This window comes from Saccopteryx bilineata, chromosome 12 (genome assembly GCF_036850765.1).
Source record: "Saccopteryx bilineata isolate mSacBil1 chromosome 12, mSacBil1_pri_phased_curated, whole genome shotgun sequence".
Classification (NCBI taxonomy): domain Eukaryota; kingdom Metazoa; phylum Chordata; class Mammalia; order Chiroptera; family Emballonuridae; genus Saccopteryx; species Saccopteryx bilineata.
The window spans coordinates 8,544,691-8,567,024 of record NC_089501.1 but is presented as its reverse complement, the minus strand read 5'-3'; the positions used below and the strand labels follow the sequence as shown (position 1 = coordinate 8,567,024).

At 42.2% G+C, this 22,334-nt stretch overlaps 1 protein-coding gene across 3 annotated transcripts in view; it reads left to right on the top strand.

The window, feature by feature from the left end:
• Window positions 1-22,334, top strand: part of FYN (FYN proto-oncogene, Src family tyrosine kinase) — a 230,276-nt gene that overhangs the window by 1,874 nt on the left and 206,068 nt on the right. The window lies entirely within an intron of this gene.

Below are 22,334 nucleotides of genomic sequence, written 5' to 3'. Positions count from 1 at the left end.
TGGTATTTGGAAGACCACTGGAGACTCTTCCTTACTTTAAGGTTGCCTTCAGAGGCCCACATCCTTCCTCTCACCACCCAAGTGACTACAATACTTTCTACCCTTTTGTGCTCTCTTTCTCCCAAGTCCCTGCCCCATGGGTATTGTGAGGAAGGGACTCACAGACTTTTGGAGGAAGTGGTTTGTTAACTATCTCACATTTTGGAGGCATTAGCTATGAGCAAAGGATGTAGAGAATCTTTTGACTGAACTGTAAACCATCTGTTTGATGTTCCTCTTAAAGAGGAGATGTTAATGTGAATCTAGGAGTTTAATGTTACATTCTGTAAGCCAGTGACTATATTACATGCTTAATTGATAATGTCCAAACATAGGTTGAAACTGATGATTCCTGAAAGCATGGCTCTTTGACTGTTTAAAGTAATGGAACTATCAAAAGTTTGTTCTTGAAGAATTTTATTGGAAAAGAGGTGTTAAGATTCATTAAACAAACAAAAAATGATTCCTTAAACATTTACTCCTGCACTTTCTAAGGATATACGTTGCAGAATTTTTATATTAAAAAAAGCAATAGGGTTAATGTGTGTGCTGTAAAAACAAAGGGTTGTTTGTCTGATGCCAGATCCAGGAAGAAAAGTCAGTGCACAGTAAATATGCACTCTGTTGACCAAGTTAGACTTAATGATAAGGTTGAATGTGGACAAATGCACACTGGGCTTTCTGTGCCTTTACTCTATGCTTTCTTCTGGGTCTGGAATCTCCAGCCCCATCTGATTTGCTTGGGTACCATTTAACCTTTAGACCCCAGCTCAAAAGTCATCTCCTCTGTGAAGCTTTCTCTATCCTTTTCCTTCCGAACACCTCAGGCTTCCAGTTTTGTTTTCTAACTTCAGCTGCAGGCATTATGTTTGGCATGTGCCTGTTTCCATCATTGGTCAGTCAGCATTGAGGGAAGGAACCTGGTCTTATTTGTCTTGTCTCAATAAATGTTGAGTTAGGTCTTCGGTATGTGCTAGGCACCTGGACTAATTAGGCTAATGTTAGTAGCTATAATGAATAGGCCTGCAAAAATGTAATGGCTCAAAAGCAATAGACATTTATTATTTCTCATGTAATAGTTCAAAATGGGTATTTGTGGTTAGTGGGTGGCTTTCTTCCATGTAGGGATTCTGGGCCCCATGCTCTACCATCTCTAATGCTCCATTGTAACCTGCTCTCAGCTGGCAGAAGGACAAAAGATGGAGTGGAAGGGGTGCACCCACTTTTTAAATACCTTGGTCTGGAAATGACACCTATCACTTCTACTTACATCCTTTCTTTACACAAGGGCTAGTTCTATGGCTACTTTTAACTGCAAGGGAGCCTGAAAAATATAGGTTAGCCATGTGAGCAGATGAAAGAACAAGAGGAAATGTATTTTTGGCCAGCAGCTTTGCCATATGCTGCCACTCAACAAGGCACAGTCATTGTCTTCAAGGAATTTGTAGGCTGATGAGAAATTAAATGGAAACCTAGAGCCTATACCCATCATTGCTTTGTTCTTTTGATTTTATAAGTTCAGATCTTTTCATTTTGAACATTTCAAAACACCTTGCTTTTTGTCAGTTCAAATTGCCAGTTCCCTCTCAGCATCCCTGTAATACAGTGATGTGATAGCTCCTGTGTTGCCTTTGATATGTTTAAAGAATTTTTTTTTTTTACTCCAGTAGCACCTTTCTTGGCCTAGTTTTTTATCTGATTTTAGAGACTCCCAAAGTGGCTAGAGGGGTCCTTAGAAATCCCGTCTTACCTTCTGTTAATTGAAAGAGGAAATTAAGCAGAAGAAACTTCTTGCCCCAGGTCATGCTAATGGGAAGGGAGTCTCTGGTAGCCCAGCTCTTCAGTCCTGCCTGAGTCCCCTCCATAATGCAGCTCCATATCCTGGCTTTGTGACTGTGAGCTTTGCATATTCCAAGGAGGTTAAGTGAGTTCCCAGACCTCCAGGAGCAGGGCAAACTGCTAAATTTCTGCATAGTCCCTGTTCTCCACAGCCCTCCAAATTGTTGGAGCAATTCTGTCTATACTAGTCATAATACTTAATAATGCTCATATTTTTGCTATAAACAATTCATTATATACATCTGTTCTGCAGACGTCAGCCCAGTATGTTATTGTGTGCAAGGCACTGGGAGATAAAGTTGTGAAATGAATACATCTACTGTCCTTGCTCTTTAGGAGCTCACAGTCTACTAGAGGAGATGAAAATGATTAATAATAGCTAACTTTTATTTGCTATCTGTCAAGCACCATTTAAACTCTAATCCTAACAATAATGATATGAAGTGGTTTCATTTATAATCTCGTTTTTACAGGTGGGAAATTGAAGTAAAGGAAGTTAAATAGTAACTAACTCAAGATCATATAGCTAGCTAGTAAGTGGTAGAGTCAGGGTTCAGGCCCAGTTAGTTTGGTTTCAAAGCCCTTGCTCTTAGTTGCTAGGCAATAAGCAACATACTATATACAGATATAATGATGATATTAAATAAATGTGTTACATGCCATGTGGTAGGGGTAGTGTAAATGCTTTGGAAATGGTTGTTGGGAAACAGGACTTTATATCTAAATAAAAAATAAAATGTTCATTCTTCTCTCTGCTCCTTCCATTTAGACCGTCATCTGTGGCTCACCTAAAAAATAGAAAAATAAAATTTTAAAATGGGAAAGCATTGCATCTTGATACTGGAAATACTCTTACTCAGTGCGATACCTGTACTTTATTCTAAGTGGGTTCTTCTTGTGATCCACAGCTAGGTCTCTCTGAGATTGTGGCTTGTCCTACATATTTAATCAGGCAACAGCATTCATTCTTTGCATCTACCATTTGCCAGACATTGAACTAGATGATGCAGGGGCAGAGAGGTGTAATCCTGCCCCAAAGAACTTACCTGCAGGAGGAAGTCTTTGACTTCCACTGTAATAAATGCTGTGATTCTGGTGATTCTCACAGGAGCAAGGGAGCATTTAGCAGGGAACATGATGTTCACATTGCCTCCATACAGGAGGTAAGTGGGGTGGCCAGGCAGAGAAGGCTGGAGGAGGTGTCTTCGAGATGAAGAGTAGAGATCTGAAGAGAGGAGTCGCTTAGTTGAGTGCTGTGTGATGACCTCTGCGCCAGAAGGAGCAGCCCAGAGGCCAATGCGCAGGTCTTTTGGGAAACTGCAAGAAGTTCAGAGTGGGTGGGAGGGAGACGGACAGAGGGAGAAGGTAAGGCTGGAGGAAAAACTGAGAATGTTCTTGTGCTTTGTCAGGAATGTCATTTAAGAGTTGTAAATGGAGATACTGCTTTGATCTGATTTTAATTACAAAGATCTTTTGGCCACCATGGGCTATTGACCAGAGGCGGTCAAGATGCAGAGAAATTAGTTGTGGAAACTCAAATGAACAACAGATGAGGGTCTGGATGGAGCAAAAGAGAGAGACTAAGAGAGGGTGAGGTAAATATGGGGAGTGCAGGAGAAGGCCTTCAGAATTAGGCAGAGAGCTGCTGAGACAACAGTTTTGTAAGAAAAGCTGGTGTGTATGAATGGGGACTTTGTCCCGGACGCTTTGCACTTTTAGGTCCAAGTATCTCATAGGCAGTTGAATAGATGGGTGTGGAGTGAAGAGTAGTATTGCAAAATACTTGAAGCCATCGATAGGCAGTATTACTCAGGGAGAGTATGGAGAACAGATGGAGCGGACAGGGCTGAGTGCGAGCCTGAGAACAGAGGAGGAGGAGAAGCCCAGGCCCTGAGTGGGAGAGGGGCAGCCAGAGGACTGGGCAGGCTGCTTCTGGGGAAAGAGGTGTTCCTGATCCCCACGGGGAGAACATTGTGTCACAGATGTTAAGCAAGATTAAGAATGACAAATGTGGTTGGATTTAGCACCAAAGATCCTGAATCCAGGCAGAGCAGCATGGGGGGAGGGCGGGGTAGAAGTCTAAAACTCGGCTGCTCTCCAGACCAAGGTAGAAATAGATATCAAAACCTGTAAAACACACAATCCTAAACAATTTAGAGATCATATTCTAATGCAGTGGTAGTCAACCTGGTCCCTACCGCCCACTAGTGGGTGTTCCAGCTTTCATGGTGGGAGGTAGCAGAGCAACCAAAGTATAAATAAAAAGATAGATTTAATTATAGTAAGTTGTTTTATAAAGATGTATTCTGCCAAACTTAGCGAAAATCCAACATAAATAAAGTACTTGGTAAGTAATTATTATTATATGCTTTAATTTGCTGTAACTCTGCTTTATAAATTTTATAAAGTAAAGTTACTTCCCTACTTTATAAATCACCATTACTGTGGAACCGGTGGGCGGTTAGAAAATTTTACTACTAACAGAGATACAAAAGTGGGCGGTAGGTATCAAAAGGTTGACTACCCCTGTTCTAATCCAACATGTCCATTTTACTTATGTGAAAAAATGAGCCCCCGAGAGCTAAGCAACCTGACCAAGGGGACAAAGTTACCACTGAGAGCCAGATTTCAAGCCTTTCAGCTCAGTACCTATAGGACCGGGTGGCCGATGTGGCTGTGGCTGTGGCCGTGGCCGTGGCCATGCACATTCCCATTGGACTCGGGCAGACAGTAAAGGAACTGTGGAGCCAGAGGATGGTGGGCTATTCCATTTATTAAAGTCTCGAAATGGCTGATGAACAAAAAGGCAGGGAAAACTGCTTCCCTCTCACTCAGGACTCCCACGCCCCGACTCCCTCTCCAGACTCCCCTGACTCAACGGCCACACTACCAAAACAGGCCAGGTGGAAATACTCCTTCTCCAGCAAACAACCGCCCCTCCCCATGGAGGCAGGCAGTCCGCAATTTGTAATCTGCTGTCCTGAGGGCAACACCCGCAGCCTTCCATAGACTGTAGACACATGGTGCTGCCCTGCGCCAATGCAAAATACAAGCAGTAAACCTAAATACACTTGTTACGAACTTGTTTGCCCAACAGTACCATACTTGGGTTATGGTCTCAGTTCAGCCCCTCCCAGCTCTGTGAGCTGGACCAAGTTACTTAATCTCTCTGTGCCTCCCTTTCTTCACCTTTAAAACAGGGATAATAGTTTCTACCTCAAAGGTTTGATGTGCCCTGGCCGGTTGGCTCAGCGGTAGAGCGTCGGCCTGGCGTGCGGGGGACCCGGGTTTGATTCCCGGCCAGGGCACATAGGAAAAGCGCCCATTTGCGTCTCCACACCCGCCCCCTCCTTCCTCTCTGTCTCTCTCTTCCCCTCCCGCAGCCAAGGCTCCATTGGAGCAAAGATGGCCCGGCGCTGGGGATGGCTCCTTGGCCGCTGCCCCAGGCGCTAGAGTGACTCTGGTCAGGGCAGAGCGACGCCCCAGAGGGGCAGAGCATCGCCTCCTGGTGGGCGTGCCGGGTGGATCCCGGTCGGGCGCATGCGGGAGTCTGTCTGACTGTCTCTCCCCGTTTCCAGCTTCAGAAAAATACAAAAAAGAAAAAAAGAAAAAAAAGGTTTGATGTGAGGAGTCAAAGAGTTAATAAACATAGAGCACTCCGAATAGTACCACACACAAAGGAAAAGCTGTGTGTTTGCTGCTGCTGTTAAATGTGTGTGTGTGTATCTATGTATAAATACACACATACATATAATACATTTGCCTCTTAGGAAAGGGAGGCTGAAAATGTGCCAGGTGCATAAAAGGAAATTTTGAATATTTTAGAAAGTAGTTTGGGTGATTGCCAGTTCTGGATCAAGAATTGGAAAAAGGTAGGAAATTACTGTAGTTTATAAAATGTGATTGAAAACAGAATTTTTAGCAAGTCTTCTTAAGAAATGCAGAACCTTTTTTATTCTTGAGAATAGAAAACAGAAGCACTTTGAAGTTAGCTCTATAAAAGGGTTTCTTTGTTTTAGTAAGATAACCAGAATTTTAATCTATTTACAATGTAAATCCCTTGAGTTGGACTTCAGAATGTCATCATGACTTTCTGAAGATGGAATAAACTACGAAGTAGGAACCCCCGCCCCCACAAGTTCTGACTTTCATGCACTTGGTTCTTATGAAAAAAATGAGTAATTTGAGTTCGAGCAATATAGTCCTTTTTTTTCTTTAATGTTTCTAGTTGAACAAATCTAATTTTTAGCTACTAAAACACACAAGTAGCCTGAACAGTATTAAGCAAATGGACTCGGGTGACATGCAGTGCATATAACTTAGGGATAAGTGGCACTCTGGACTTGATTAGAACACAGTAATCCTAGAAGGATATAAATTGAACTGATTTATAGTCTAATAAAAACATGGGAGGAAAAGATAATGCTTACTGACTCATGAAACTTTAACAATGTTTATAAGGCTCTGAGTTGTAATATTTGGATGAGAGCGTTTCCCATTCATCTCAGCCTGCTTCCAAAATGACCTGCGTTGTGCCTCACTGTGGGTGTGACGCAGACGTGGGTCCTCTGCCCAGGTGTGCTCAGGAGGCAGAAGTCATCCCTGTAGACCTGTGACCTCACACAACACCCAATTGATTTGGGCAAATAATGTAGTGAGTACCTATTAACTTTTGGGGAGAAAAAGTACAGTATGGGAAAGTCTTAACCCATTGGTTATTTCAACTCAGAAGGCCTTTTCTGAGGGCTCTTATGCCTGGCCTGGCATTCCCCTCTCTGTGACAGGACCATAGCATACCACAGATGCTCATGCCTCTCTAAATGCACCATAAAAATAATAATGCTGACCATTTTTATAGAACCCTAGAGTCCTTGTTAAGTACTTTACATATAGTAATTTACTTAGTCATAACAACTCTATGAGGCAGGTATTATTATCCCCATTTGTCAGATGGGAAGACTGAGGCTCAGAAAGGTAACTTGGACATTGTTGCACAGCTAATTACTAGGGAAGCCAGGTCTGTCTGGCTCCTAAACTCATGCCTGCTTTTGCTCCAAAGCTGTGGTTCTGCTCTCCCTATTTTCAAGCCTCCATGCCTTTCTTTTGCAGTTTTGTGTTAAGTGTTGATGGTACAAAGGCATCTTTACCCGTCCCCCTGGAAACTCACTGGTACTGATGGCTCTACTCAAGACTTACCTTCTGGGAAGTCCCCCTGTGGTCCTATCTCTGGGCTCCCCTGGTGTTTGGCTACTTCCCTGTGAGCACTCTTGTCACAGCCTGACTTATAAAGCAAAGTGAACTCAGCTGGGTGGGAGAGTGGGCAGATACTGGTCTTTGTTTCACTGCCTTGTGGGCTCTTTGTAAGTTAGGCATTGTAGCAGCTTTTACATGGTTTGATTTCCCAACATAACATCCAGCGCTATCTCATGAGGTACTGTGGCTATTATTGCCACTTAGCTGGTGGGGAAACTGAGGCATAGAGGTTAAGTGATTTAGTCAGGGTCACAGAGCTAGTAAGCGGCAGAGTCAGGATTGAACCCAGGCAGCCAGTCTGGCTCCAGAGTCTGTGCTCTTAATACTAAATCTGTCCCATCTCTCAACCGAGATTATAAACTACCTGGCCCACCCAGTACCTCTCATCCATGCACAGTAAAACATCAACGCTTGTTCTTCCAGCCACCCTCGCAGAGTGACTAACAATGTATTGAACCAGGTCTTAGCTCATGATAAGAAAAGAGCTTTAGGGCCATAGTTGCATGAATATCCTCTGAGGATCTTCTAGAATGCATAGCCCCAGGCCCTGTTCTCATTTAGTAAGTATGGGCAGACAGGGTTGGACCCTGAAATCTTTCTGTAGATGAGGATGTCAGCTTCTGAGGGATGAGGAATGAGCAAATACACCATCTCAGCCACAGTGATGGGAGCAGGCCCTGAAGGGTAGGAAGTCATCAACCAGCTTGAGCCCGAGGGAGCAGCAGCACAGAGGAGCCTGGGCATCTGAAATCCATCACAGTAAGACCACTTTCCTTGTATGTTTAAGATTTTTAAGTACCTGCTCCTTTTGAATGTGCTAGTGGGATTTTATCTAATGAATTCAAACACTTTCATTTTCTTCAGAGTTTCCATCTTGGCGGTACCCAAAATAGTAGGCTTTTCATGGTGTTGTGTAAGGATTCCATCTGCTTTATACTGAAAAGTAGGGCTTTAATGGAAAATTAAAAATGAGCCACTTTGCCTTTCCCACAACAAAGCCCAGGGCGCTCTTCCCAATCCTTTCTCCTCTAATCTCCAGAAAAAGTTACTGAGTCTGTATTTCTGTGAAACCCTGCCCAATTTAAATTATACTGAAAAGGCAAATAAATACCAACAAGTTCCTTCATTTCCACACATTGTAGTATCTGTTTAAAAGTAATAACAATTTCAAATACTGTCACTTATAAAATTTTAATTTTAAATTTATTTCAGAAGTTGTGTGATATGTTGCCTATAGTTAGACACATGCACACAAGGGTACTTGGAAAGCGCTGGTCTCTATGAATGGCTTCTCGTGTGTTTGCTCACAGAGGTTGGGGGTTTCACTTTCTTATTGTCTAGTAGTTGATTGTCTGACCTCGCAGAAATACAAACAGAGCACCTCATTGTTTTCAGATATGGGAGCTGGGTTATCAAAGAACTCTAACATTCTGTCATTCTGTATCTCTTAATCATTGTTGTCTTCTACTTGAAAATGTCAATTCTGTGGCTGTCTCTTGTAGACCTTTGCCTCTTGATATGTTATTTCCTTCAGGCTCTCCTGTAATTTGCAAATAACAATACCAATTGCAAAAACAAACAAACAAAAAATTGTTGTTGTTCCACTCCTATATTGAGTGAGGAGGTACTGATTCATGTCAAAATAGATGGGTTGGCTGGTATGGATGCTGGTTCTTGTGCCTTGTCCTTGTGTTAACAACCCAGTGAGTAGGAGAAAGACCAAATTTCTTAGCCTGCTATTCAGTTTCTTCCACTATCTCCATATTAAGTCATACCTGGCTCACCTAATTCACCACTACATTAACACTTGATTAACCAGATGTCAATCTCCTGTATTATTAATATGGAATTGGTGTTCCAGCCTTTTTTTCCCCTCCTGGAATCCTCTAATCCTTCTTTCCCTCAGCATTCTATCCATTGTTAAAGGCCCTGTTGGAATTCCAACTCCAGGAAGATTCCTCTAGCCTCCTCATTTTCTGGCATTGAATATTTATATCTCTCAGTTACTTCCTAATAAATGATGCCTTATGTTGTTAGTTAATTCCTGGTATGAGGAATCCAAGGTATAGAGATTTTTTGTGACTTACTCAATGTTATACATTCAGTTACTAATTTAGTTTACACTGGAATCCAGGTCTCCTAGAAATATCATATTTATGGGTCCTGTTATCAGGAGACTTTTGGCCTCATGTTTTGGTTCCTTCCTTGTTTTTGGTTCCCCTGTAGCATGTGGCAGGATGTGCAGAGTGTAGACAGTCGGCAGATGTTTATTAGACAGGCCATAGCACAGGGCACTGGGGTGCATAGCTGGTTTCTGGCTGTCTGTGGAGCTAGACTGGCATCTCCTTGCATATTGAGCTGCTTTATTTTGGCACAAGACTCACTTTGTACAGATCCACATAATTTAGGTTCGGTTATTGTCCTAGACTGTTTCTGGGCCCATCATTGTATTTTGAGAATGGTATGTGTGTACTTAAAGGTTTTTGTTCATAGTATTGAGCTTTTTGTTAAAAGTTTTGGGTGGTCAAGGAAATAGTTATTCTTTGCCCTCTGCCATCAAGCTTGCATGAAGATTTTCACTGAAAACAAATAGAATGTCACCAGTGCACAGTGATGTTCAAGACCAGGGTAAATGCAGAATATTTCAAAATGTGGAGGAAACTGTAAGAATATGCTAGTGAATGACTGAAGAGGGAATGGTAGCAGATTGGACCACAAGTGTACCCTGGGGGAACTAGAGAAGGCTGGCGCTCACCTGTTGTGCACCTGCCCGTTCCTGGACCTCTCCAAGTAGCATTTTACTGCGTCCCTCAGGCATACAAACCCATCTTTGGCTGTGGGAGCGCCTTCCTCTCCATGCATTCATTTACTGGGTAGTAACACCATTTGAAGAATCTCGTTAGCAGGGGAGGGGAGGGTTTGTTCCATCATATACTTAAGGTCCTACAAAGTAAAGATTTCACACTATATTCCAGCATATACTACAGCCTCTGTATGCGCATCCTTCAAAAGAATGATAGAAAATAAGCCTTTTCAAATGTTTTCTATGGTTGGGGTGAGGGACTACTCAAATAATTTCTATAACAAAAGACACAGCAGCAAACAGGCAGTGTTTGTCAGCTGCTTATTAAGAGTCTTCTCAGCTACCTGGGAATAGCTCTCTGTGGTTCCTCATTAATGGCTTCCCTGCCAGCCCTCACCTGGATACCAGATTTAATGTGTCTGAAGGATGGAGACCAAGAAGAATACTTTCTGTGAATGTAGACCAACTACTGCAGCCAAGACGGGGAAGCGGGGTACCTGTGCTTCCCTGTGCTTTGAAATGCCATTATGGGGTTGAGAAGTAGTAGTGAACTGTTTTTTCTTCCTTATCCTTTCACTAGCTGTGATTTCAGTGCTTTTCCCACCCTTCTCCCTACTGCCACAACCACCACCTTAAATGTGGGAGGTCACATGCCACTGACAAAACGCACTTTGCCCTTGGCTGGCGTGTAATGTCACCACTGTATCCAGTTTCCATGTTCAGTCACTTTTGTACATGTCAGTGTCAACATTGTCCATTTTAAGTAGCAAGCTACTATAAGGCTAAAAACACACCTCGTTTAATTCGCTTAATGTTCAGGTTATAACATTGCACTGAACTGTGCAAACTGGGAGGTCTCCCAAGTGTTTTCAGTACTCCAGAAATGAGCTGCATCTTGAATAAGTTTTCTTCTTGTAGGTACTATATTAGATCCTCTGCACTGATGGACCCCTTAGAGTCATGGTTTAGAACCCAGATTTTGGTTGCACATTGTGTTTAGGCTCCACATCCTTGGGTTAAAATACAGTGATCCCAAATCCTAGTCCTGTCTGCAAGTTAGGGTCAAAGCATAGATCACGTGCTTTACCACCCTCTTTTCATATAAGTGTGGTTGACCATATCATTCTTCGTTTTATAATCATTATTCAGCTGATTCTTGATTTCAGACTGCCAAGAGTTGGAGGTAGTTCTCTAAGAGCCTGAGAACTGCTAGTGGAAGCCAGTGAGGTGTGGCTGGGAAGAACTCATAAGGACTGTGGTATAAAAAGCACAACCGGATCCTCTGTGGGTGCCAGTAACTCCTGGGAAGTTCTGGTTAGTTTATAACTAAGTGTAGTACAAGAGGAATTGGTGCTTGGAAAACTGCAACCCCTGATGTTCTCAGATTGTACCTCAGCCTGACCATGCCACATGGGAAGAGTCCAGTGCAGGAAAGAGTTGAGTCCTTGATCTGGGAGGCCCGAGGGAAGCCCCGCTGCCTTCCCTGATCTCACATCCCTAGCTGTGACAAAGGTTCTGTTTCTGGAAATGAAACATACTGGCCTCCACCCCTACACCAGCACTCCTGTGTACTTGAGATCCAGAACTGATACTGTGGCAAGTGCCCTACTCCTGTCTCCCAGCAGAACACCTAGCTGTACTCTCAGGGTCTCCTGAATGAGCTGGTACATGTGGAAATGATCCACTAAACAGAGTGGTGTTAGTGAGGCTGGAGAGAGAGGGCATAATGGACAGAAGGGGGTCAACAAAGTTGGGAGGGGCAGGATGATGGTAAGTATAGAAGGAGCCCTACTATCTAGTCTCTTAGCCTAAGACTTAGAGCATCCTCCTCACTTGACTGTTTAAACCAGTTCTCATCTCAAGGTCACCAGAAGGTCAGATTTGCTATTCCAAAGTGATAAATACTATTGGGCAAAATCACAAAACTGAGTCAAAGGGAAGTTTTCTGTGGCTGCCATACAAATTTTTCCAAACTGGGTGGCTAAAAACAAAAAATCTTTCACAGCGAGGCCAGAAGTCTTGAAATTAAGGTGTTAGCAGGGTTGGTCCTTTCGGAGGCTCTGAGGAAGGCTGTTCCGTGCCTCTTCCCTAACTTCTGGTGGCTTTTGGCCATCCTGGGGTTTCCTTCGTTTGTAGACCCATCGCTACAATTCCTGCCTCCATCTTCACAAAGCCTTCTCCTCTCACAAGGATACTTGTTTCTGGATTTAAGACCCACTCTAATCCAAGATGATCTCATCTCGAGGTCCTTAACTTAATTACATTTGTAAAGACCCCTTTTCCAAATAAGGTCACACTCACAGTTCCAGATAGACATATTTGGGGGAGGTACAATTCAATTTAAGATAGCCCTCAAAGGGATAAAAATTAGCAGTAACTCGGAGGGAGAAAGAATAGATGAGAAAGGTATTTATTGGTGTCAATGCCTAAGGGGCAGGGATGCTAGTTTACATGTGTGATTTTTACATATGTAAAATAGATGAAGGTACAGTGAAATTTTTATGTGAAAGGAAAGAAGTTTGAAGGTGTGGAGTGTCCTGAAATTTTTCAGTAAAATTGGAGGCAGAGCCATCACCTGAGAGTAGAAGATTTGGAGATGGGATGGGGGCTTGGAGGGTCTAGAAACAGCCACAAAACTATAGGATGATGGGTTAATAAATGGGTAAAAGGTATTACAGAGAAATTGAGAGGCACCATTGGAATCTGTAGGTGTTTTTGATGGTTCCCTTTAGCTCAGTTTTGTGATTTTGCCTGATAGTGTTGATCATTTGGGGATGGAAAATCTGACCTTCTGCTGACCTTGAGTTGAGAGTTGGTTTAAATAGTCAAGTGAGGAGGATACTTGAGTCTAAGAGACTAGAGAAAATATAAATTGAATCAGCTGAAAGGTTTCAAGCTGAACAGGGGAGTGAGCTGACTTGGGATGATGGCTAAGGTAGGAAGGCTCTGAGATTTTAGGGATGTGATGAGTGAACACAGCAGGTGTGGAGGAGGAGAGACAAAGGAGAGAAGGCCCTAGGAGGAGGAAACCCAGGGAAATAGAAAGTTTCAAAAAGATACTTAACAAGGGTGACTTCCTGTTGAATGAATCTCCACTTTACAGAATAGAGGTTCATGACATTAAATATAAAGAATTGAAGGAACTGAAAGGCACAGGCCCCTTTTGCCCTTGGTTCAAAGGGGCATAAGTGGTATCTTCTAGTAGAATGACATGTTTGTATGTTGCACTTGAAAAAAATCCTGCATGAGTGTTCTGGGACCTCTGAGACCTTGCCTTATGACCAGTGATATAGTGGGGATACTATTTTAAGCTGGTATTCAATTTATTTTCCCTTCCTCCTAATTATTGTTGCCCTGGGAGTCCCCATTGAGGCTAAGGATTCCATTACTTCAAGGGAAGTACAGACAAAGTCTAGGACAAAGAAGACATTGTTCAGCTTTCTACTTTCGGAACAGGCGCTTGAAGCATGTTTCAGAGATGAGAGTTAGCCCAGGCCTTTCTTTAGAAGAGTCAGATTTTGTTAGAAGAAAAATGATTTGTGGGTTGCAAGGAGCCAGTTCTCAGAAGGCCTGGGATATACTGTACAGTAAGCCGTGCAGGAGGGAGGCTGCAGGAAGGAGGAATTACATTCCTGGTTTAGAGGATGGAGCTTGTAGAGATTTTGATGAGACGAGCGATAGGAAATGAATAGGTTGCTGGGACCCCCTACTCTGGGTGGTGGAGGATCATCTGCAGGCAGGCAGCACTGGGACCCTGCACCCTTAGAAGGAAAGCACCCCGTGTGCGCCCTGCAGTGCAGCACTATAGGCAGAAATAAGTCCTGAGATGGTGTCCCTTCAGTTTCAGTGCCTGCATGTGGCATAGGAGAAATCCTGACGGCCACGCAGGCCCCCACAGGCAGAGGCGGAGGTGCTGGGGGAGCTGTGTGGGAGAGCCTGGACTCAGCGTGAAGAGCGCACGCACGGAATGCACTGGCCCAGTCTCACTGCTGAGGGCGGACTAGGAGCTTGACTGCAGATATCCACCAGTCACATCAGCAGAATCAGACCAATATTCCAAGACAGAGGGATGTGACATCCCCAAGAGGCTAGTGATGGCTTGGAGGGCAGCACCTGGACCAAGTTCTCTCCCCATCCTGTGGTGGTCTTTAATAGTCCTCTGGAGGGAGGAGGGAAAGGCAAAGGAACACAGCCATGAGAGGCAGAGTTTGGTTTAATTTGACTAAGTTTTAAAATCTGATGAGATTAAGTTATCTGGAAGTAGCAAGATTGTTTTTTCTATCATAAACAAAAATGCAGTGGTCATGACCAACTTGAATTCAACTATAGAGAGATGAAGTAACATCTTTTGTATATAGCTGAGTCTAAGTGTAAATTTCAAACCTGCCAGACTGCATTTGAGCTGTGTTTGAAAGTGCTGTGCTGCTGGGGCTGCTGCTGCCTCTGCAAATTGACGTGCTTGCATTCCGACCGTGTGCTTCTTCCTTTGAGTAAATCGTGGGTGAGCCTGCCTGTGCCAGGCACACCCTGGGGGGAAGTGGGACGATCTGCTCTCTCGGGGAGCAGAGTTGTCCACCAGATATCCCCAAAGGTAGTGGAGGTTTGGGCTTCCCGTTGTTCAAGAAGAGGCAGTTCTTCTGAGTGCCTTGAAGGAAGGACCTCAGTTGCCATTGGAGCCTCAGGTCCAAGGAAACTATTAGCATTTCAGGCCTTTCTCTAATGAACATCTCATGATACTGGAGACAAGAAGAGAGTTTTGACTGGGTGTGATCCTTCAGTTCCATACTTTAAAGGTACCCAATCAGGGTGAGTACTAGAAATTGTAGTCTCTGACTACAAGGGGGAAAGCTCTTCATTTTTATTCCATCCCCATGAACTAAATAAAGCATGAGTTTATGAAAGGATTCATTTCCAAGTATAATTCATAAATAATTACTAGAACACTCAAACGAGGGGGGGGGGAACCAGTTAGCTGTTTTTAATTACATTACATTTCTCTTTAACATTCATACAAGGATGATATACTGCATTTAAGATGTTTTCAAACCTGCTGTTTCTTAAAGTGCCTAGTAATTTTGGAAGAGAAATCTGTAGTCTTGCTTAGAAAAGCGTGCATTTGGTGGGGTGGAGTAGGGTGGGACGTTGCCTGTTGGGATACTGCTGATGGAGTTTCCTACTAGAAAATCACTGTGATATTTTGAGCACATCTTCTCAAAATGTAAATACCCTCATCTGTCAGTGGGAACCAAGGAAGCTAGAGATGGGAGACCATAACATTTACTGAAAGGAGTCACTACAATAATTAAAATTAAAGAACTTTTTAAAATGTTGATTTATTAACACAGATCAGTTTCTGATATTTTGGGCCTATGAAATAGTTAATCTCAAAATAAAGATGCGGTACATATATACAATGGAATACTACTCAGCCATAAGAAATGATGACATAGTGACATTTATAACAACATAGATGGACCTTGAGAACATTATACTGAGTGAAATAAGTAAATCAGAGAAAGCTAAGAACTGTATGATTTCACACATAGGTGGGATATAAAACTGAGACTTGTGGAAATAGATAAAAGTGAAGTGGTTACCAGGGGAAAGGGGATGTGGGGGAGGGGAAACAGGACCTGAGTGAATGGGGATGGGGGTGGGGAAAAGGTGTAAAGAGGGGCAAAAATAAGGTGATGAAAAATTATTTGACTTTGGGTGATGGTTATACAACATAATCAACAATTCAAATGCTATAGAAATGTTCACCTGGAGCCTGTGTACTCTTATTAATAATCATTGTCACCCTGTTAAAGTTAATTTTCTAAATAAAATTAAAAAAAACAAAAATAAAATGAAATAAAATTTCTAAAAATTAAAAACATGTCCTTATATATATATTAGTGCAAAAAACATTTTATAAAGATTAAATGTTAAAAAAAACACAAGACCAGTTATTCATGCTACATATTCACTCACCTTACTCAGCTTTTTAGCCACATACTCGTGTCACTGATTTTTTAATGAAGAATGAATTGTTTTTAGTTTTCTCGTAGAGTTGCCTGTAATCTCCTTCAAAGTTGTGTTTTATAGTTAATATTTGAATTTGTTCCTATGTTCATTTGGCATTTATGTACATATATTTTTAACTGAGAAAATAGCTCACTCTATAGATTCTCTTAAACTGAGAGCAAATTCTGCTAAATGGAGGCTTTTCTCAGACTAATTCTTTTTAATATTGATTTTGGTAAATATTTTAGCCTAAATAGTATCACAGGTCTCTTTTCCCCATTCAAGATTCTTATCTTCAATAAGTATTTTTTACAAGAAAAAACTTATGAAAATAAGTTCCTTAATGGTTCTTTCGAATAGATCTTCATAATTTCACTTCAGTCTGGTACAGAATATAAATGTATTCAGTTAAAACTAGGAGCATCATCAAAAGATCACCACAAGCTGAGAAACACTAAAATATAATACAATTTCAGAATTAAATCTGGGACACTGCTTGAGTTCCCATTATTTAGTGTGTTCAGCTCCTCCTTTGTTTTTGTTGGAATAAATTTCAACATCTTCCTACTTGCAAGCCTTGTTTGCAATAACTGCGATTGGCTAAAGGCTTTAGAAGCTGAAGTGTCACTGCTTTGACCAAAGATTTCCAACTGTTTCGGAACAGAATGCACCCAAACTTTACAGAATTCATCTGTCATACCATTATGGCACACCTGCATTGATTTAGAGAGGCATTTCTCAAACATTTCCAAAACCTGGATCATGATGACAGGCAGCAATATATAAGACTAGAAGACATTATACTACCATGCTGAAGTGTTTTTTTGTATCACAAAACACTTTGTCAAAAAAAAAATTTGTGTCAAAAAATTGTCAATTTCTACATCTCTAGTTTCTTGTGCATTTGGTAAGATATAGCCAATTGTTTGAATGCAGTTATGAATTATGCATATGCCATGCCCAAATCCAAGTAATGTTCTTTTCCTTAGGTTTCATGATTTAGTAAGGGCAATTACTTTTAGCATCACAAAACTTGTATTTGTGTTAGACTACAGAAACAAATAATTTCATCTCTTGTGTTTTCACAGTTTACAGTAGCATTCATAATAATGTGACAGAGTGAACCTCCGCAAGCTTTATTTTGCTCTCAGGAAACAGAAAAATCAAACTATTATTGGAATTAATTTATATATTTAAAATACCTGTTAATACTAACAATAAAGCTAGAATCACTTGACTGTGAAGTTTGTTTCTTCTGCTAATGAAACCAACACGTTAAAGCAATCACTTGACTTTCCATATATACACAAAAAATCTGAACTAAAAAATAAGCAGAATCAACTTAGAAATGCAGCCATTTGATCTAAGAGTCACGTTTCCTGGAGTCCTATGTTAGTGAACCTCACATTGCTGCATGTGTTATATTGTTAACCTCCGGCACAGTCCAGTTGCAATAACTATTAACATTTGAAGTAGTTGCTGCTGCTGCTGCTGCTGCTTGAGCAAATTGTGACTTAAGATTTATGTCGTAAATGATCACTATGGCTTCCATGGTGGATAATAAATATCATAAACATTTTGTGCCAGTTAACATTCATCATCACCTTTCTTGAAAAACAGAAATTCTGTACTCAATTTTTCATTAAATTTGCAATTTTTATTTCATTGCTGATAAAAGGGATATTGCAAAGTAATATAGCACAACTGTCAAATGGCAAAAACGCTGTAATGAGGGCATTCACACCATTCTTGAGAAGGGCTATTTCCTGCAGATAGATAGTTCATGTACACCTAAGCTGTCACTGTCTGTGATTCCTGTGGGGGCCCTCTTCCTAGTGTTTTTTGTACATCTTAGGCTGCAGCATGAGTCCCAGCATAACTGACCAATAGCATCCAGGGTCGGATAGAATCAAGACTGGAAGGAGTTAGCTGTTCCTAGCTGCTCATGTCCACATGCTTTTGTTTTATTGGTGAACATCCTATTTGTTGTCATTGAAAGGGGGGTGTTTACTGTAACCAAGATTGGAAAGGACAGAAAAAGAGATGGATTGTCATTGGTCACCCTTCAGACTTAATCACAAGGTAAGGTGAAAATTCTCTTCACCACGCAATTGTCTTCACTCCATTAGGCAAGACTGGTAGAAGCTAGAAGTTCATATGCATCAATCTTGGTGCATTTTAATAGAATTATTAATAATACTTGGTTTAAAGAAATGAAACATCTGGACAAATACATAACCCAACTGGCTACTGGAACAATAGTTATAATCTAGCACTTTTACAACCAAGCTAAGGAGACCACTTAGTTAGAGGTCACATTTCTCCATCTGCTTTGCACCATCCTTTTTTGTCCGGACTCTTCAGATAACGTTATGGCTTTGCCTTCCTGTACTATTGACTCCCAACCCCACTCTCACAACAGCTGAGTGTGCTTTTAAAGATCCATGTGAGATCACATTCCTGGGTAAAAGCACCTCACTGTCTTTCCATTACAGAAAGCCTAGCTCCTCACTATGGCCGAGAAGGCTTTCATGCTCCCGCCCTCATCGGCATGGCCTCACTAGATTGTAAGCTTCTAGGGAGCACATACTTGCCCATCTCTTTTATCCACCAGTATTGCCCATGAGAGCTGCTCAATCTATTTTCTCGATTGAACACGGTTTACTTTGAGTAGATGAAAGAAAAGAGGAGTATCTTGCTAATAATCTATGGCAGTAGGGAAATCCAAGCCCAAATCTCTGTGTCCTAAATGTTATTTCTATCTCTAATAACAAAGTTGGACAGCAGAATGTTATCAGAGGACTAAATCCTGCCCATTGGCAGAGGTGTTGTGATGCCTACGAGCCATTCTCATTTTATAGTCCCCCAGCCCCTTCTCAACCGGGGTAGTAAGTGTAAATTACAAGGAGTCTATTGTTTTCACTAACAGGTCAGAGATTTTGTGTAAATTATAGGGAATCTATTGTTTTCCCTGATAGGTCAGAGATTTTGTTTTATGTACACTTGACATGGATGAGGAGGAAAAACGCTTCTCTGATTGTTTATGGGGGAACTGGGACATATGCTGTTGGAAGCAGAGAAATACTTTGGAGTCGCGATATTGAGATCTTGCATTCTTACACTACTGCTTTCTGTTCGATCTCTTTTTTAAACATGCCACTCTTCAATTTTATCATGAATGCCTTTCCAAGGACAGTAAATGGTTTCACACACTATGACATCGTTTCCATGGCAACTAATGTATTTTAGCAAAGAGAGACTGTGCTAGAAGTAGGCTAAAAAGGACAAATACGGAAATGGCACAGTATAAAATGTGGGCCAATGTGTGTTATAGTAAAGATTTTTTCCTTTTTTTTTTTTTTCTTCTAACTTCTTGTTTAGGAAGAAGCTATATAACTACATCTTGGCTTCTTAACTCTTACTCATAAACTGTTTACTGCACCCAACCCTTCCTAGTATTTTGCTGACACAGTTCCTTCAGTTGGTACTCAGATTTGTTTGTTTGCTTTAACAGGATGCATTCCATCAACATACACAACGTTTGTAATGTCATTAATTTTAAAATACGTTTATCTTCCCCTTCATTGTGTTCTCCTCTGGCACCCACCCCACCTCCCTGCCACCTCTGTAGCAGTGCTTCCTTCGAGGTGCCGACCGCCTGTGTAAAGCGTTTGTTCACAAATCCAAGCTGCTCCAGCCAGGCTTTCATCCTACCGCTTGATCCAGTTGGTCACACCCTCATCCTCTTAGGCTATTACAACTTTCCTCTCTTGTTTATTTAGAAGCTAACATGCGTGAGTATACATTTCAAGTAATTCTACTAAATGTCAAGCCCATGTATGAGCATTTATGTAAAACCTAGTTAAAAAAAGGAAGGGGAAGGATCATGTTACCCTGCTTGGCATCTGAATGTACTTGGATTATTTTGTTATGTGATAATAAAAACCTCTTCTGTGCTCTTAAATAAACCCTGAGTGGAGGGCAGATAGCAGTCAACTCCCTATTTAAAAGTGAGAAACCACAGAATAGATCTTATGACTTATAAAGATAGTAGCAGACCAGTCTAGGGAGTAGATAATACCCTCATTTATATTTGGTTGGGCCGCATGGTGCATTTCAAACATTTAAACTAGCATTTTAAAATTGAACAGTTCTTTGTAAAAACAGATTTCTAGCTTCTCCTGAAAAAAAGTAGAAGTTCTGGCAAAACTAGCCTGCATTTTCCTGACAGCAGCCCGCCCGGGCAGCGCTCAGCTGTCCTTTGGGATGGAGAGAGCTCTTCAGCTCCCCAACTCCATGGTACCTGCTTTGTTCATTTACTCCACCTGTGGGTCTGACCCTGTGGGTTTTTTCATATGTGACCCTTGCTGCAACCCCTTCCCTCCACCCATTCACAGAGCAGATAAATAGCAGAGCTAGGATCAGAACTTGGTTTCCAAGCCAACTGCTTCCTCTCTAGCTGTTGAAATTCTAAAACACGGAATTTATAGGTCGGCAGTGAGAATTTATAGGTCAGCATTTTGCACCTTACTAATTAAAAAAGACTCTGCAGTTCATTGTACTGGGTACACTGTCATATGGGGGATGTCTCCCCTCGTGTTTGCTTCGCATCTGTCAGGCCGGCTGGAAGTGCTGTAGGTGTGACGTGCAAGGCAGAGGTGCTGCAGAAGAGTATGACCGCTTCCACCTGCACAGAAAAACCAGCCAGAGGGGGAAAGCTCCACTGTCATGCTAGGGGGGGTTCAGAGTTTCAATGAGCATGTATTACCTTGTCAGGGAGCTAAATGAATATTTATATATAAAAGAAGTAGGAACAAGGTGGTAGAGAACAAAGTGTATATGACATTGCCTAAGCCTGGTGATGTCCGCCCAGTGTGGGAGACTCGGGCCCCAGCCACCTTGGCTGTCCTCTCTCTTTCCTTTGAGTTCCTTCAGCACAGTGTCCATGTGCCAAGGGTTCCCTTGAGTGGCATTGACTTGCTACCAACTTTCTCACTGCCCTGTGCCCCGCCCCATTGTGAATGTGCACTTACCACACTGCACCTTTACCAGGGAGAAAGGTGGAAGGTGTTGCCATCTCAAACCCTATTGGAAGGTTCGTGTGCAGGGGGACACGGGATAATGAGCTAGTCTAGGGCCAGCAGGAATGGCTAGAGGAAAGTTCACTTTTCCTGGGGGAAACAGGGCAGTGAGGACTACCCACAACAAAGGGCCTTGTCTGAGCTGGGCGCTGTCTCTGGGGCCTGCCCCATCTGTCAGGCACACAGGAGATTGTGGTGAGCCTGGCGTGCATGGTCCCAAGCACTACACTTCATGTCTCTGCAGCTGTGGAGGCATCTGGGAGCTCCTGTGAGAATGGGCCTGTTCCTGGGCTTCAGGCAGGGAGCGGGTCGTCCCCCCCCACCCTGCCGCCAAGAACATTGAGCAGCTTCTGTGTGCACTCTGTATGTGTCTCGGCTTTCTTTGGAATGGTGGCAGAGTCTGGCCCGGCCTGGTCTTTTTTGTGCCTTGGATCCTAAGTTAAGAATAATGAAGGAAGGAACACTACCCCCGTTGACACGCTTGATATAGAAGTTGCCATCAAATGACTATTTTATCCTCAGTCGCCACTGACAACACACCACGTACAGTTCTGAGGTTCTCACTTTAGTTTTGATTGAATAGAGCTAAGATCGTTGGAGCAGAAAGGAGCCATTCATATGTGAATATGGGAAGACGTGTCTAGTAATGTGCAGATGTTTTTTGGCAGGTCAATGAATATTTTAAATCTATTTCAAGTAGTAAAAAGGGTTGAATTGGAACTAGAGAAGATTCTGTAGCAAGAGAAAAGTACACCTCATTTCTCTTTGGGTCGTCCTTTTCTTAAAATAATTATGCAAAATTCAAACCGTGATTTAAATCTTAGACTTGCCATGGCCCCCTTAAATCCTTCATATGAGACATGAGTGTCACTCTAATGTAGTGAATCTCAGTTTCTCAGTCACATTTTTAAAATAGAATGGGAAACACTGGGGAACATTACAAATAACAGCATAATCACTAGATTGGATCATTTGTTGTTTTATTTATAGCTAAAGACACAGGACTAAATTAAAAAAACAGGATCATCTTCTGGTTATGGGTATGCTGTGTGTTATACGTGTGTACATCCCTTCTCTCCACACCCCCTCCTCCTACATGCAGGAGAGAGCCGGGTGGGCTTGATTTAGCACAGTCACACTCCTGTCCTTTCTGTCAGTTTCTCCTTCATAGTTACTCTGTCACTGCTCCTCATCACCCTCCGCCTCCACCAGCAGAGCTGGCACCCCCCACCCCGGGGGTTGCAGGCATTGTGCTTCCTGTGTCCTGGCCATAGACAGGCTGGCCTTCGAGCGGGGAACACAGTGAAACAGGT